The following is an 18,978-nucleotide window of genomic DNA, read 5'->3' on the forward strand; positions in this document are numbered from 1 at the left end:
AGGTCATGACAAATGGCAGTTTTGACATTAATCGTAGGCCTGAATGAAATTCAATTCTTAATGCTATTTTGGGGTGTCTGTGTGTGTATGTACATGCAGCAGGGGAATAATGTGTATGGTTTCACCCAGAAGAAGGACTTAAACTGGAGAAGCTGATTTGAAATCACTGAGACTAAGAAAAATTTTATTAGGCATTGTGCAACTATTTTCTGGGAAGCAGTTTCTGTACCAACCTTCCCCCTTCAATGATAGTTGACAGATAAGATCACAGATGAGTAAAAAAGAATGGAAATAAGTGCCTGCTTTCCTGACTCTCAGCCCAGTAGTGAATTTATATATTTTTTTAGATTTCTTAGAAAAACAAACCTATAAGCTGTCTAAAGGCACAGTGTTAGGATATATAGATGTATAGGGTATATAAACACTGCAGATCGTGTAAATATACCTAATTAAGTAAGGTTTTAATGCTATGCTTTGGGTAACGTTACCAGTCTGTAATAACATACAGCTTTATACAGACTGCAAGTCTCCATTACTGGAGAAATTGGGTGAAAAGTTAGGAACTTCATCCCTATTAAGCTTTGCATTTCTGTTACTACTCTGTGGTAATACCTGAACAAGCTCAGCTGCACCTGTTAAAGCTGTGGTACCTGTAGTAGAGGCTGACCTAGAAAAAGTGGACTTAAGTTAAGAGCTTTTTATATTAAAAAATTGATAAGTGCTCAGCACTTCATTTTATTAATATACATTTTTAGTTCTCCTCTGCTTCCCATGCCACAGACTGAAGAACCTCTGTTGATAACAGCATCATGCGTGGTGGATTGTCATGCACTCTGACACCTTTGTTAGGTTTTCTGCAGAACTATTTCTAGCCCCTGTAAGTGCATTTCCTTCTGTTGTTCTGCACTTTCAGAGGAGTAACTTACCAACCAGCCCAATAAAAGGATGATTACTGGAGACAGGCCAGCTGTGGTTTCTCTTGAGAACTTTGCAACAGCCCGGGTGGAAGAGGAACTCTGTTAGATTCCCCTAGGCTTGCTGCAGTTGGGAAAGCCTAAGGGCATACATCACCTCATGTGTGGCTTGTTCTGTTTGCTTTTACACTTGACAGGCTCCTAAGACTCAGGAATGCACATCCTTGAATAAAAACTATCTATACAGTGTGAGCAATCATTACATCTGATTAGGAAGCATGAAAAGAAACACACATGTGGTTGACTCTGCTCCTCTGATGTCTGTGGCTTTTTGCTGACAGGAAGGAAATCCTTTTTAAAACTTATTTTTTTAAGAGTTCAAATAGATTTCAAACTATGTGAGCCAAAGCTTGCTCTCAGTTACACCCATGCACTCCTATTGACTAGACCATGAGAGTACAGGCATCTCTCCAGAGAGAACGAGCTTTGCTTTGGTTTTCTGAAGCGTTTCTTAATCTGCATCAAACTTACAATAAAATGTCCAGACTAAGTTTCCACACACAACCCCACTCCCCTTCCTCCTCCTCGTCATCTTTGTTAAGTATGAATTCCAACTGAATGAGCTGTACAGGAATGTCCACAGAAATATAAGGCTCAAGGGACTATCATGATCTTTTCTGTAGAGTGGATTTTTGTTGATTATTCTTCCTTTGGACTAGCTGTCAAGCTGTTAAGCATGTCTGTATCAGGTAGGAAAATGCAAAAGATACACCTGGATAATCACCTCCCCAGCATTACATATAATTTAGAAAGTGCAGAAAAGTGCCACCTATGCTATTGGTTAGGTTGTGCAACTTCAGGCCCTCTGCATAATAAGCTTGTCACCCCAGCAAGTACAGAACAGCAGCATTGCCACCTTGTAGTTTCTAATTCCTGAGTTGGCTTGTTGTCTTCCATCACTGAAACCTCTTTGCAGTCACAAACATGAGGTAAACATGTCCAATGTCTTGAAATGCCTGCTGTGTCTCTTCTATGGGACTTGAGCAAATTTAGGTAGAATGCTGGCATGTGAGTTCAGAAGCACAGTTCAAAAATACACCTGAATCACTTAGGCAACTAAGGCAGCCATGGGATTTCTAAAAAATCAGTTTCCATGCAAATTTAGGCACTTTCTTGAGATAGCTAGGAAAGATCTCCAAAGTCTGACCAAAATCTTTTCTGTTCTTTTGGAAGTGTTGATTTTTCTCTACTATTAGCTTAGAAGAAGTGCATGGTGATTTTGCTCCTGGGTCAGATGTTTCAATGAAGTGCTTAGATTTAGAGCTGAAGCCAAAGTTGTATCTGGACCCTTTTCTTTCCCTTCTAAACTCTCTCCAATAGGCAGTTTTGGTGCAGAAGGACTGTTACAAAAAATATTACATGATCAGTGGTAGATTGCATCCTTTTCTACAGAGCTGGAACCTCATCCACTAAATATTCCCTAACCTGTATTTATTAGGTTGATTATTTCCCTGTAACTATGTCATCTTGCACTTGTCTCTGTTGGGCAGCATCCTGCGTTTTATCTAGGTTAACTTGCTTGGGAGTGTTGGTAATTTTCCATTAAACTTTTCCTTAGTGTTTTTAATAACATAAATTTAATAACATAAATTTTTAATAACATAAATAACATAAATCCAATGCCTTGGATTAGAGTTAGAAATAACAAAATAGATGAGAGGCTCTTTTTGAGCTCATTTTCTGCCCATTTAATTTAGGAATTGCAACAGGTTTTCTCCATTCATTGTGTCAAGATTTGGCGTGCATGAATAGTATGAAATTGCTTAAATAATGTTTAGGTTCAGAAGCCATAATTACTGAGTCTGGCATTATATAAGGTGACATGATTATAGCTAGAAGTAGCTTACTGATGTCAAAAGGAATCCAGATATTAGGAGAACAATGCTTTATCTAGCCTTTTGTATCATCCAATTTTTACAGTCAACAAATGTGTTTGTCATAAGTGTCTAAAAATCTGTCTCAACACAGGCAAAAAAAAAAAAAAAAAAGATTTTTCTAACAGCACTGCACAACCATTTAACACATAATCGGAAACAGATAAATTATGAAAACTTAAACAGAACTCACTAAACCACACTTCTTACATTACAGACATACACTGTTATCATGGTACATCATATATATACACCATAGAATGGTCTAATATAAGCGGAAACTTTTTCCAGTACAGAAAAGAGGCAACCAGAACTCTTAACACATAATTCAACTATCTGAGAATTTCACACACGGATCTATATTTTTGCAGGATTACTCATTCTGTCAAATATGTTTTATTAAGTACTTTAAGGAAAGGTCTATTTTCACACTAAGAATATGTGAAATGCCTGGGCATTTGTGATTTTCATGTGAAAACCATTACCTTTTATAAAAAGGTCTATATTCCTTCACGTGTAAGTATACTGCATTTTTCTTCCTAATGTTCTCACTTTGACTAGCAAGACTGTCTTTGCTTTAAAGGATACATGTCTAAGTAAAAAATTTCATGAAACAGTATCCACTTAGGGATTCATAATGAGATTCCAAAAGCTGTGTGATCTGAGTTGTTCTGCATGCTCCTACAAATATTTTGCACCTGACTTCTCTTCCCTCACAGTAGTGTTGTTACTTGATTTCTGAGGCAAGAGAATAATGAATGACATACAACAGCCTGATTCCCCTATGCCATGTTATCCACCCAAAAGCTTAGTTTGGGCACACAATAAAAGGGCCATACGCTCTGACTAGTCAGTAAGTATTTGTGACAGAGCAAACCGATGATGCATTTCCTACCCTCACGGCAATTTTACTGGCCTTGATGACTATGTAGTCCTCATTATTAACATATCATACCCTACACACTGTTGAGTCTCAGAAAGATGCTAAGCAGCTGGAAGCTTATGCTGAATGCCAGAAGGGAAACAGGCTCCCACGCACAGAGCTTAATGTAACAACAATCCTTACTTATTGGCAAGAAAAGGTGGGGGTGGGGGTGGGGGTGTGGGGGGTGTGTGTGTGTGTGTTTGTGTGTGATGGAGGTTTAAGAAACTATAAATCTTTCTCATCTTCTGTCAAAAACGTCACTTAGGCTGAAGGCAAAGAGGTAGTTCCAGTGCCAGCCCCTGACTTCAGGGGACTTGATTTGGCGAAAGGACCACACTCTTTGCATGTCCTTTCTCTCCTTCTTCATGCTGTGCATCATTTCAGCTGACAGATTTACACAGGAAACCTGGCTCAGCAAGGCCTGCTGTAGTTGGTGGCAAACAAGAATATGAGGGAATTAACTTCTGGCCTGCTGACAGTGGCTAAATCTGCCAAAGCAGAGCTGGGTAATTTGGTTTCTTTCTTTTGTTGATTTTGTGCCAGCCCACAAGAGAGGATTAAGCAGCTAAATTCTGCATGGAGAACTCTACCCCTTTCGCTCAAATCCTATTGTCTTGATAGAATGACAGTAGCTGGTTGTGCCAATCTTTAACATCTTGCTGGCATTTCCCCAGAACATATCAGCTTTTGGTCCCTGAAAAGAGGGATTTGTTAAAGAAGTAATGTTAAAAAGAAATAAAAAAAAAAAAGGCAGAATAGGATGAGAAGCCATGGAGTAAAAGTTTTGCCTTGTATTAATTAAAGGAACAAAGTTCTCTAATCCTGATGGAGACTCCACAATGAAACATGGGTAAGTCCCTAGCTCTCCTGTCACTGTAGCACATTAAGAGTGCTCATTCTCTGTTATCCACACACAGTATTTGTTTAATTCAGGAGCTGTTCCCTGTTGAGTTCTGAGAAGCTCTGCATTCATTTCACTCATTAACTTTGGGTAGAGAGCCCCCCAGAATAAGGTCTTCATTTTACTATTGGCAGAGTGTATGCATGTCACAAATAAACGTAGGAGGAACCTTTTTTTTTCCCCCAAAGCATCAAACCTCTGAAAGTCAGATAAGCTTACAGTGCTAAGGAGAGTGGGTGGCAAGGACAGGTTTTTTATTTTCCATCTCAAAGCCAACATCCTCTAAAAAGACTTAAGTCTAAGGTGCTTGCAGACTTCAACTGTTCTGACGGTGAAGGCTGTCTCATCTGACTTCCTGGTGGCACAGGCCTGAGGGCTCCATGCAGTGATCCCTGCCAAAGGCCTTTCAGGGGGTAGAATAAACCTTCCAGAAGGACACGCGGCCTCAGGATGTGGTCTTCAATGGGCACAGGAGTCTTGCCATCAGGATTACATATTCTTCTGAAGGGCAGGAAGGACTGGATTTACTCATATCACACTCCAACAGTTTGTGCATTTGAACATGAAGAAGTTTGAAATGTTATTAGGTACTAACTTTAACATTAAACTCTAATGTTTTTGCAGGTTACTTTTTAAAGTATCACCGCGTTTCTGAATGAAAACTCCAATGTGAGAAGTAAGGAAGCTGAGGATACTTTCCTTTGAGCTAAGTAACACCCATGTTAAACAAAAAAGATCACTGCAGTGTTTCTTCCCAAATTATTTTCAGTGTGCCCTCTACAAGGCATCAAGATTTCCACAAAATTTAGTCTCATATTTTCTTGGCTGCACTCAAAAAATAACAAAATGATGGGGTAACTTCCAGACTAGCTCTTCTACTCAGCACTGTATTTAAGGTGAGACTACTGTAAGCCAGGGCATTATCTTCAGGAAAGAAAAATGCCAATCTGACATCTAGACAAGAAAATGTTCCTTGATTAAAGCAAACAAATGAAAACAATTCATAGGTCTTTAAAGTTGATATTTTTCTCTATTTAATTCCCTATTCTTATTTAATGGTGTTAGTTGCTTATTTATCAATTCTAACACAAAAATTTGGATTAAGCCAAAGAAAGATGATCCAAATCTAGATTTCACTGATTTGCAACCAACTTCACTTTCTTAATTTTACAAATGTATATCTTATTCTATATTTTTTTATGTATACACATAGATGTATTTATATCATTCAGATTTCTAATATTAACGTTTAAGAAGTGCTCATGCAGGATTTTGAGTTATGCTTTTGCGTTTGCTTTTTTAATGGAACAGTTCAAGCTATATTATTCTGAGGAGAACAGTTGCAGAAGGTTGGAACAAGGCAGTAAGTGAGGGAAACTAATGCATCACTGACAAAATCCCAGTCTACTTAAAAAAAAAATTCTTGTTGACTTCAGTTTGGTCAGTGTTTCTCAGCAGCCTTGATACATATTTCCTTTCTTTTGGAATTATATTATCTTTCAACATAAACCAATACCATAACCTCAGGGAATGATGCTCCAGAATGGGAAAAGGCCATGACAAACCAAACTATTAATACTATAATCAAATCTTGTTTGTGAAAATCTGAACATTTTTACCAATCTTTTTCCCTAAACTATCAACCCTCTTTAGTACCACAGCAGAAGGATATACAACATACGTCTGTCATGATGACACTGTGGTACGTTTTCAAGGTGTTAAACTGGGTCTGACCCCTTACTTTTATTGAAAACAACAAGTCACAGGCTGAATAAAGTTCTGCTGAACCAACACTGAGGTGTGAGGGGTGCCTTTCTAACCAGATTTCAAAAATAATTTAACTTTTAAGTACAGAGTTTAAAAATATTTTTTAAAAACCTTTCATATGCATTGACTTGAAATTAGCTCTATTTTTAATTTCACCACTGTCAACTTTTGAGTGCAATGTAATTTTTTTTCTTGAAAATAAGGTCATTACTCTTAGTATATCTTCATCTAGGAAAGGTTTTTTATATTCATGAACTGCTATTACATTACTGGTGTGAATTAGATTAGACATTATAACAATTTAAAAATATGTTATCAACATATGTAAGAGAATATATTTCAGTATTTTCAGAGTTATTGCACACAATCATCATTTTGTGCTGATTGATAGAACAGAGTGAATTTGTATTAACTATATTTCAGCTGAAGGTCATTTACAGAAAAGCATTCATTATAACTAAGAGGCAAAAGTCTTATATATAAAAGAGTATTTCTGTTTCCACATAGGAAAACTGCATTCTAGCAGGTCTATCTGCAATTAGTGCAATTGTACCAATTGCACTCAATATAGTATTTTACGGTAAACGAACATATTTTATGTTAAACCTTTTGGAAATTGTCATCAGTTTCTGGAAACTGTATTTACCTGGTCCTGCACTTGAACACATATAAGTAAAGATAATTATGAAATAAATACCACAGTCTATAAGAAGCAGGCTATCCTCACACATAATAGATACAAATCCAACAGGAATGGAAGGACTGTGTGGGAACTATAAATTGGTGAAAGACTCAAGGACCTCATCTAGAAATCTTTTTTCATTCTTTTTTGGTAGTTCCTAATCTGGTTTCATGGTCAGATTGAAGCTGACCAGAGTTAAATAGAGTTGAAGGATCAAGGCAACTGCAGCCAAGCAGACTGTCTTCACAAGGACAGTATGAGCACAAGCAGAATTTGTGAAGTGGCCTAGAAAGGAGCGGTAGAAGGCAGCAGAAGGCCCAGGATCCTTTATCTTGCAGACCATGCAAACAGTGGAAGATCTGAGAGGTTTTGGTTATAGCAAGCACCACAGGATGAAGGTAATGAGATTTACTTACCAGCCCGTCATTGAGTTGAACACACATTCTGATTTAGGAACAGCTGTTGATCTGCTGTGTTGTTCTTCATGTTTTACTCCACAATGTATTTATAATTTTGATCCTTACTATCTTGAGACAATTAAAAAACTCTAACCAAACAAAACAAGTCAGATTAACAATCTCCACCATTTTAAGTGTTGATACTGAAAACATGAGGGCAAAAGTCTCAAGTCATTTGTCACTTTTAGCTCATTCTGTGTTGGAGAAACAAGACTGTGGAAAACTTGTCTTGCATACAAAAAAAAAAAATCTGGCATATGTGTACTGTGGTATATCACCTTATCAGGATATAGGTGGAAATTCAATTGCTTTGAAGAATTATATGGGCCATTAAACTATCTGTTATGGAGACATGGATGGATTGACACTCTGCAATGGCATTTGAATTACTCACCTCCCTGTCTCTGGCAAATGTTTCCAATTTTTTTTTTCCCCTGACCTAGCCTTAGGCTGATAAGAAAAGATAACATGAACTTAAGAGCCATGGCAAATTAGTTTATCATCACTACTAACACTACCCTCAAACAGTCCAGGAAGCCTTCCAGCAAGGATTAACAGTATAATAAAGTTGCATCTAACATTTCTTGTGTTCATTTATCTAGAATGTTTGCTGGCTATGTTGAGTGTATTTTATTAAAGGTATCTGCACAATTACCTTGAAGGAATAAAGCTCAAGCCTATTAAATTACTAACATCCAAGTTCCATGGTGAACTTAAGAGGCTTGTTTCTGTTTGGAGGGATACTGGCATGGATTACCAGCTGCATAGATTATAAACTCACTATTGCTCATTCATGCAAACTCTGGTTTGAATAATCATGCCTAACTTCAAAACCTATCAGAAACACCCTTTATCTGAAAATGTGAACAAGAAGCCTGTGAGAATGGTATCCAGAGGGTTTCCTGCCACAGTTGAACTGATAATATTGTAAGGAAAAGGAGTTTCATCATTCTGTTTCTTCATGCAACAGTAATATTATACAACAAATTATCAACTAGATTTGGATCATTTTTGTGCAGTTGTTTCATCTTCTCATTAGTCCATACTTCTGTGGTGCTCATATAACATTTTAGATACAGTTCTCTGAAGACATACATGCACTCAGCATCTGCATTTTACAGAAGGGGAATATGAGGTAGTGCTATCAAATGACGATTTCAAGGCATTTCAAGGAAATGCCAGAGACATGAGACTCTTGTTTAAGCTTTGTGCTTCTTTTCATTTATTTACTGCAGCTGACCACATGGTCTATAACATTATAAAGAAAATTTATTTTGCACAAAACATTTTTTTTTGATGTTAAAAATCTTGCTAAAAGACTATTATTTTATGTAGACATTTTGGGCTTGATCTGGAAGAGCTGAGATTTCTACTAACTGATGACTTCAATTCTCAGAATTAAGTCCTATTTCAGTAGAAGCAATATATAATTCATCTTTTGCCACATTCATCCTCTACCATTAACTGTCATGAAAAGTCCAAATAAGATGTTTTGTTAATTCCTTAGGGCAAACAAAAGCAATTTAAGAAGTATTAATAACCAAGCAGACATAATTTAAAGTGGTATTAGGAGAGGAACAGTGGAGCCAATAATAACATCGTAGAAAGTTGGTATCTCTGTACTATTTATAATCAGAGAGGGAAATATGGTCTGTTTCTTAGTCAGTAATTCATATTAAAAGTCAACAAAAAGACACTGTTGCCTATAGAAAATGTCAAATCCTCAGGAAGAAAAGGAGACTGTCCTTTTCAGTGTTCATGTATTGGGTACAGAGGAAATGGCTCTCCAGTCATGTTGCTTTCCCCAGGAAAGTGTAAGTGGCTCCCAGGCAGCCTCTTTCTATTCCCTGCCTCTACTTCTCCTCATGCTTTAGCCATCATGCACTGTCAGATCTTCTCTCTAGATTAACAGGCCCGTTGGCAAAGGTGCTCTTGCCCCGTTTCATCTGATGGAGCCACTCTTTCTCTCCAGCAGTCTTCATTTCTCAAAGAGGATACATTTCAAGTCTGACAGGACTCAGGCCAGATGGACAGACCATGTATTCAATACTCTGGTAATTCAGTTTGGATAGCTCTAAAATTAACATACTGTTAAACTGTTTCTCTTTGGGGTTTTAGCCTTAACTGCTATCTGAACAGAGTATCTTCATTCTTACATATTGAAAGACAATTTTGAATATGTTATTACTATTTACAGCCATTGATACAGCTGTCAAACTTTCCATATTACCATCCTGAATACTAGATGGTATAAACCAAGTATTTTTTCTGCAGTTATTCACACTGCCTTCAACATATACTATTATTAAGACAGAACAAAATTGGAGTATTTAGAATTAGAATGGGACAATGTTCTACAAATACACTTCTCCCTGCACATGCTATGTACATACTAGATACTCAAAGCTGATAGATACAAAAACTTGAATTCTGTGGTTTTCTTAGTTTCCTAGGAAAATGCATCCAGACAGATTGCTTGTTATGCCCTAGTCTTATAGCTGTGGAGTCTCCATGGAGTATTGCCCTTGAGTGCTCCATGCCCTTGTGTCCATTAACATATCTTCAATTTTTGAGTCAGGTCATATTAGTAAATGGAAGACTTCATAAGAAATATTCAAAGGACATTTTGGAAGGATTGCACTTCCATTTCCAGTTGGAAAAGCTGGCATCTGAAAGTCTGGTCCATTTAGAATAATCTTTGGGAACTTCCTTTCCTTTTAAGCAGATAAATCAGGGATAATTTAAAAGCAAAGTACCTTTAGAAAATGCAGGTCAGATGCTTTCATCTTCATGACCTCATAATTAACTTTCCATTGTGAGATCTCTTCGGGTTATGGCTACTGATTAAAAGGTGAAAGGTTGAGGAGAAAGTGAATGACAGGGAATTACATGCTCCCTTTCCTTTTAAAGGCACTTCCTTTACAGCAGGTATGATAAATACCAACCTTTATTCATGTTACAGGTCTGAATTGGTGCCATATGATGATGAATTCCTATACAAAGACAAGGCAGGACCTGATTAAGAGTTAAAAAAAAGTATGAACACAGATGGAGAGACAGAACTTGAACTGGAAGATGGCAGGGACAGCTGACAGCATTATGTTTCCGATGAAAAGGGGGCAAAAATGTTTGGGGGGAAAAAAGAGAGAAAATTGTTCTTTTAGCCCCCTGACGCCCACATTTCAATCTGGAAAGAAATGAAAGCTTGTTTTGATCCAGTTCTGTGTAATGTAACCGAGATGGATGAATCGCGTGCAGTTTTGACTCCCAGCACATCAAAATAGATTTCATTCTTTCACTTTCCTTTGCAAGGGATATAATCTGGAAGCTCTATGTATGTGCATGTATCTCCTCCTTAAAATATTTTATTTTATCAAAACTCCTATGAACCTGTATGAGTGCTGTCTTAAGTAAATTCTAAGGATTTGAACCTAGTATTTCCTGACACTCATATGAAACTGCCAACAGACTCATATTTGCTCAGACACAGCCTTAAGCAAGGATTACTGTAGAAATTCTCCTAGCCCAAAGGTAATCCAGATCTTATCAAAGCTCTCAGACTAACCCTTGCAATGCAACATCTTTCCTGTTTGTTTTGTTATAGTTGTGCCCCTCCCCAAAGATAATATGGTAATGCTAAGAGAAGCAGAAAATTAAAATTTCTGTCATGTCCTCAAACTTTTCTCCTAAATGGACAGTAAAGAACTGGAGCAAAGGGTCTGACCAAGACTAAAACAAAGGAGTTAACTTCAAAAAAAGGAGTTAAACAAAGAATTAAATGAACAGACACATGGGCATTTTCTACCTTTGTGAACCTAGGTCCAGAGTCAGGATAATCGCTATAGAATAATTCAGGGATTCTTCAAGTGATGTCCAACCATGTGATTCTAGTCAGATGGGTAGTCTACTGAAGGATTTCAGGCATGTTAAGTAATTACATTTAAAAATAAACAAGAAAGTATTTGGGCAACTTAATAGTTCAGTGATAGAAAAAAGTGGAGCACAAGCCATCCTTCAATTATGTTGGTTAACCTCATTCAACCTTTCAGTTACTATCAGCTACTTATTTTCTATGGTTAAGAAAAATCATCATGGATAGGAATTTTCACCAAAATGAAATTAATTTTTTACTTTACTGAAATATATTGTATATAGAATTTTACCAAGGCCTCTAGACAAGTAATTGAATTGCCTGCAATGCCTGATGTATCAAAATTCTTCAGAGATAGCATTTTGGAAGAATTATTCCATTTCAAAGGTTTCTTGATTTTATTTGTTTGGGTTTTTTTTCCAACAGTCCTCTGTCATTTCATTCCCTGCTGTTTTATACCATGGTACTGTAATCAATAGACATGAATAAAAGAACAACCATAAAGATGATTAAAGCTATTGATTCGGGGACTGAATATGCAGCTGATGACAATATTAATCAGGCTGCAACATTGATAGCAAACAGTAGGGTTTGCTAGTGGGAATAAAAGACCAATGACAAGACTGTAGCATCCATCATGAATGATAATAAAAACCTATACTTTACCAACACTTCTCATAACATGGGATTTACTACAGTTTTTTTATTATTAATATTATCCCAGTACTGTTATATAGGTCCTTCATTTATGTCTTGTATCTTGTATATCCTTGTATAAAGGGTACAGCAGAGACTACCTGTGAAAGGGTTTAAGAATCTAATATAAAAATTAAATTATTAATTATAATCTTTGTCTTGGATTTCTAGGCCCTGGCTTTGAGGAAGTCTGGCAGCTTTACTGTAATTAGTCTGTTCTAATTCAAACACATTTTAATTTTTTTTTGAAGTAGTTCAATGAATTCCCCCCTTAGCTGATGAATTAGGCTAGAGAATTAGGCACTTTCTGTTGACAGGACTTGTTTCAAACTACTTTGCAATGCTGATACTCTAAATCAACGCAGTGAATAAAATTAATCTGATTATGGTTTAGCATACAGTGATTGTTCTGTACGTATATCTTGTTCTTGCTGTAAAAGTGGTTCTTAAAATCCTGTTTTCTCTCTTAGCCCTGTATACAATCACGCACAGCTCATGGCTGCTGTCAGGCTGGAATGGCAGCATTGAGTTTCCATGGCCAAGGACAGCACCATCCCATCTGTGTTGATTGATACGGAAGACACCAGGTGAAATAGAGGTTGTAGCTTGGAGGGGAACCAGGAATTAGTACTTTTGCATCCTTCTAAATACGGTAGATGTTTAAGAGTGGTTGCTTTTGTAAGCAACTGTTTGTGAGCATAAAGTGGGAGAGAAGTTTAAAATAATGTCCCTTTTTTATTTAATCAACAATTTTACAATAAGAGCCAACTAAAATAATAATTAAAAAATCTAATTTTTATACAAGTAAGCCAAGGGAGACCATAACTTTAAATTATATTATAGAATTGTCACAATGTTGATTAGGAAAGTTAGAGTTAGGTTATATACGCTCTCACAGACAGCAATGAATAGGAATCAAAGTTAGAAAAAAAGTATGTTTGTATACGTATGTAAATAGATAGATATGTAAAATTTCACAAGAACTGATTTTTGTATTGTTTTGTAAAGGTTTATTTTAGATTTCTATGGAATGCCTCAAACTTGAAGACATACACACAGTACACTGTCTGTTGCCTTACATATGTTCTCTATGCAATTGTGCACTTAAAATTTTCATTTAAAAATTCTCCTGTATTATATTTAGAAGACAAAAAGTTCACATAGCCTCTTAAAAAAAAGATCTCCACTGTAGTCCTGGAGTGGTACAGTATCTTGAATGCTGCGGTGTCTAAATAGAGTGCTCTAGGAATGAACATTTTTTTGGCATCTACCTAATTAAGTTAAAAGTTAATAAATTCCCTTGGTTGCTCCTTTCTTCAGGAAGCATGCAAAAAATGTATTGAAGTAAGGAAGTTCAAGGTTTCAGTATCTGCTGCCCTTGGTCTTTCTCAGGAATTCTTTAGCTGATTACATGCTTCTCCTTTCAACAACATAAGCTTTGTATCCCATGTTTTGTAAAGGATCATTTCCCCAGCCACCCTCTCTAAGGCCACTCTTGGTCAGTTAGGAAAGTTAGCATCTGGATGTGAGTATTTCTACCACATACATTTAAAATGCCCAAGGGAATAGATTTTCCTTTGATTTTTTTTTTTTAAACAAAAGTAATCTTTGTAGACATCCTTATGATCTTACAAATGTTTTTTCTTATGTACAAGATTTGAAATTCTTTCAGATTTCAGTGCTTCCTATGTAATTTTTGCTCTATTTTCTGGATTAATCCACTTTTCCCTTTTTGTTAGCAATGTCAGTCAATGAATAACAAATAATGTAACTGAACAATAGAATGGGTTTACTCTGGCATATTGAGAATGCTATAATTCTTACTTCATAGTAAGATACAAGATCTGGGTTTATCCTTGTGTCAGCTCCACACAAGCGCAAATCCATTAATTTTGATTAAATTATGCTTTATGCCTAATTTATGTCAGTGTAATTGAGGAGGATTAGGGCTTAATTATAATTATACATAATTATCCATGATTATAATAAATGCCAACATTAAGTCAAAATAGTAGGGCTAAACTGTTGGGGATCTAAACCAAGATGATGAGTCGCAGTACTTAGAGCTGTCAAACACCTGCAATACATACTGGGGTTAGAATGAAAACCTAGCTCTAAATGTTGCGCTTTGGAATCCCCAAACTATAAGTTCAAAACTGGTCCAAATTTTTGACTATGCAAAGACCACAAAACTATTTATTGGTTATTAATTTTTGCACTCAGAAGATACAAATGATCAGGTTAGGTTTGTGAAGCCCTGGAGTGGGTGGAGCATTTATCAAATATTAAACTCTTAAACTGAAGTTTCTGAATGCTTTCCTATCCTTCCTTTTTGTCTTATTTGAAAAATATTCCAAAACTCTTTCCCATTTCCTCTGCCTAAGGATCCTCATGTTTTATACTCTTAATAGTTAATTGTGTTTCAAAACTAATAGGCCTATTCAAATGCCTAAAAATTACTCTTGCATTTAAAGGACATAACAGTTGATTTCTTTTCACTGCTATTTGATATTATTCTAAGAAGAATAATTAAAAACAAACCTGGCCTAAAGAATAAGAATTTTTCAGAGATGCAGCTAACAGATTGCTTGTATTATATTAAGAACTAAAGGACAAAGAGAAGATGAAGGTATATACACTGAGGATGCAAGACAAGTCAATGGCATGACTAAAGTCTAGTGGTTCGTTACCGTTTTCAGAAAAATTCTCAGCTTTGTTCTTTCACCACTGACACAGAATATGACACACAGACTTTGCCCCTGGCGATCTTCCTAGAAAAGATATCTTTTGGATTTAAGAACTTCTATAATCCTTATCAATGTAAAGAACACATTTTTAGAACACTGAATGTTCAGTTTTCAATCTGGAACTGCAGTTAAGGTTTTCTTGTTCTTGATGTTTGATGCCATTGCATCAATTGGTTCACATTTAGAGCTGAATTTGCTTAACATGCCATGTAATCACAGTTGGTCTGAATTCTCTTGTTTTCACTTGCAGCTCTGCTTCACTATATTTTAATTTTTTTCCTGTGTTCTCCTCCCTAATATTGTGCAATGATATGTTTTTTTAAGAAAGGTAAAAATATAGACATTTCTCCCAGTCGTCTTCTTATTTAGGGTATTTCCATCCCTCCCTTCCATTGCTGTAGTCTCTGCAGAGCTTACGTTAATTAGGATATTAATCCCTAGACTGATCTTTTGTGGCAGGAGGTATCAGGAGGGTCCCACTAATCAGTAGAATGGTCAGTGAACATTTGAGTAAAGGCTGTCATTTATACACCACCTTCCTTTTCTTAATACAAGAAATTGTAATGCAGAGTGGTTGCCATTTGTGCTGCTTGTGTAAATCAGTCATAGCTGTACATCTAATGAACATGGTCTTGGAGACATTTGCTTATTGTCAGCCTCTTCAAAGTCCTGAATTGGAACTTAGGGCCAATTCTTCTCCTAGGACCAGCACTTCCCAAGGAGTGCAGCCATCTGCCGCATTACACTTGGGGGCTTTGGGGCATTTATCTGTTTTTGTTTTATAAAAGAAGTACTAATTCCTTGTATGTGCTTCTAGGGGACAAATGATGCTGTCTGAGCTGTAGATATTTAGCAGCTTCCTTGAATTTAGGGCAGGTGAACATGGAATGCAAATTCTGGGCAAAAGCCATGAAAATAGCCTGTGATGGAACCAAGCACTCAACTTTGATCTTACAGCTGGTAGACAGAAGCCCTTATCTTTGGATTACTCATACTGATTCAAACTTTTATTTCATCCTTACTCTTGGGATATAGAATATAACTTCAAATTAAGTTTTGCACTTCAACTTTTTTTTCAACAAATTTGTCTTGGTCCAAGAAGAAAGGAAAAACCTCATAACAGCTTGTGGATATATAATGAGTTTTGTGTCACTTATCTATAACTATGCTGGGTATTTTTCTGATTTTTGCGATCATTTAAACCTGGAAAATGAAACTTTATGTTAAAAAAATACCAAAATACAATGTTATATGCATTTAATGTTTAAATTTCATTTGGAGCAGGGTTTAAGTCTCCGTATAAAGTTTTATTTTAAAAGAAAATGCTTTTTTAAACAGGAATATGTTACCTTGGAAAACACCTGGTCACTCATCTTAAATATTTTCTTAATTAACATGTGACATTGACATTCATTCCATGGCCCTGGAAGCTCTATAGCCATGAAATATTTTACCTGTTAAGGCCTAGTACCTCCTTTCCTGTAAATCCATTTGCATTTGAATGCTCTGTGGAGGGAAAAATGCCGCTGAATTGCTAAATTTTAGTTAGTTAGTTAGTTAGTTAGTTACAGTATCATTTACTGTTACAGAGCTGTTTAAGCAGTAATATGTTTAATTTGTTACCATGACAATTTCATAGAAAAATTGTAGCTAGTTTCTAGCAGTAGTGAAAAGGTTAACCTTCTAGTAAATTAGATGGATAACAAGGGAAGCCGATTAGCAAAAAGAGGAGCTCAGTCACTGACCTTACAATGCTTCTTTATCTTTTACATTCATCTCCCAGGATAAGTCCAACACTGCAACATAAAGCCAACGCTATGGTTTAAGTATTGTATTCCCAGAGGAACAGTGTATTACTTGTATATGCTTGGTTGCTTTTTTTGCTGTGAGCTTCTGAATCATATAAGAACAAGTTTATTCATACATTTACCCCTTATTTAACATGCTTATTGAATGGGCAGGAATCTTCTGAAAGGATAGAAGTATTAAGATGTAGCTGACACAGAAAACAGATGAAAATCTTGGTGTTATAATTTTCTAAAGAAACAGTCAAACATATTGAATGACAACAGAAAACAAGTGTAAAGCATACATTTTTATAGCTGCAAGAGTCAGTACAGTGTCATACAAAAAATAGGAATGATATAATATTCTTAAATAATCTGTTTTATACCAATATGGCTTAGAAAGAAGACAATACTATATAAGTGGGATACTCAACATGTTACAAAAAAGTCACATCTTGATGAGATATTTGTCATTGTTTTTCTCCTATCATCCTCATTTCTTCACACTTTTTTGAATGTATTGTCTCAGAACTTGTCAATAAAGCCAGCTAAATTTTGAATCTGCCACTTTGGGTTGGAAAACTAGTTTTTCAGTGAGAAAAGTATTTAATCCACCAGTTTGTTATATCTTCTTTTCCCCAGAAAAACAGAAATTCGTTTTGGTGGACAGAAGGGACTGTTGCCACTTGCTTTTTGCACTATTCAGCTATAAGCTGCACTTGTTTCCCCCTTCCTTAAAGGTATTGTATGAAATTGTTGTACTTATGATCTGATCCTCTCATCAGCTCTGTTTATTGTGTCATTTACATTTTACTAACTGGTAGTTAGCTCAGTGGGAAGCTAACAAGCCATCATGGTCATATGCTGAACACTGTTTGCATGCAGGCTCAACAGTTGTTGGTATCCTGCACAGTTATTATTCTTCACTTAGGGCAAAACTGAAATAAAAAAGAGCAGGAAAGCAGGAATGTAAGAGAATGTTTTGGGGAAAACCTGAGGTCAGCTTCTTTTTTATACTCTGTCTTCGTGGTAGATGGCCCTTTTTTGCTTCTCATTCCTTTGCCTTATTTCATATTAAAGTTCAGAGACTTGTTTTTTTAAAAAAAAGACTTTCTGATTTCTTCATTAACATTATCCTTCTTTTCCCCTCAGCTTTTCTACTTTGCATACTACAATGCATAATTATTATTTAGATTTGTACTTCAGAACATGAAAGGACCATTATTTTTTATGTAAAGGATCCTATGCCTAAGTGGGGTCTCTGAGCAATGTTGCAATATTAATAAACAGTAATGAAAATACTGATAAATACAGAGAGGTTTAGTGCAGGAATTGCATTTTCCCTATGTGCCAGGCCATTAATGAGCAGAATTTTCGTAACAAACATAATCTCTGTCATATACCAAAGTAGGGCATAGGTATATGCCTATACTGAAGCCTTAAACTATGAAACTGCATGTGAAAATTAATGAAATAAGAATTCTGCTTGCTAGAATTACTGTGATTTTTCAGTTCATCTCAAGTAGCTAACATGCTGCCTTCTACTGTAGCTGGGCAACACTGGCATGAGGTGATTTCAGTTTAACAATATTTGCCAAATATGTGTTCAATCCAGATCTTGCACATGGTTTTCCCAGCATGCATTTGACATAACCCATGAAGACCTGGGCTAGAAACCAACGCTATCTGTGTACAAAGATCGGCACCAAGTTATTTTTTTGGAAGATATCTCAATCAGCAGGGGACTCAGCTAATTTTTTTTTTTTTCCACAGTGTGCCTTCATTGCCTGTGTGTTTGAATAATCAGACATTTGAGTGATCCTTTCATCTCTTCCAGGGGGTTTGCAGGGACCCTCTGAACTAGGATGACAGGATTTGGAACCTGAGAGTTGGTGCTCTTTGTTTGTTGTGGCCTATCATCAGTCAAATCCAGTGTGTAGGTTAATAAGGCTTAAACTTTAAGGGAACGGTAAGCACCTGATTGACAAGCCTGTGAATAAAAGTGCAGTGGGAAGTTTTGTGTTTGTGAAGTTAGTATGCATGGAGACAACTGAAGATTAGAATAAATTGCAATCAGTTATATTAATGCAGGGAATCTCATTTGATGGTTTAACATAATTTTCTGGACTTTAAATAAAATTTCAAAGTATTTCATAGATTTCACTTGAAATTCTAAAGCATTTCTGGTTTGGATGGTGGTTTGTCTGATTAACATTAGAGCAATATATTTGCTTTTCTTGACCTTTTTTTTTTTTTTTTTTTACGTACAAGTATATAACACAAATCCAAAAGCCAC

The sequence above is a fragment of the Falco biarmicus genome, chromosome 6, assembly GCF_023638135.1.
Source record: "Falco biarmicus isolate bFalBia1 chromosome 6, bFalBia1.pri, whole genome shotgun sequence".
NCBI lineage: Eukaryota > Metazoa > Chordata > Aves > Falconiformes > Falconidae > Falco > Falco biarmicus.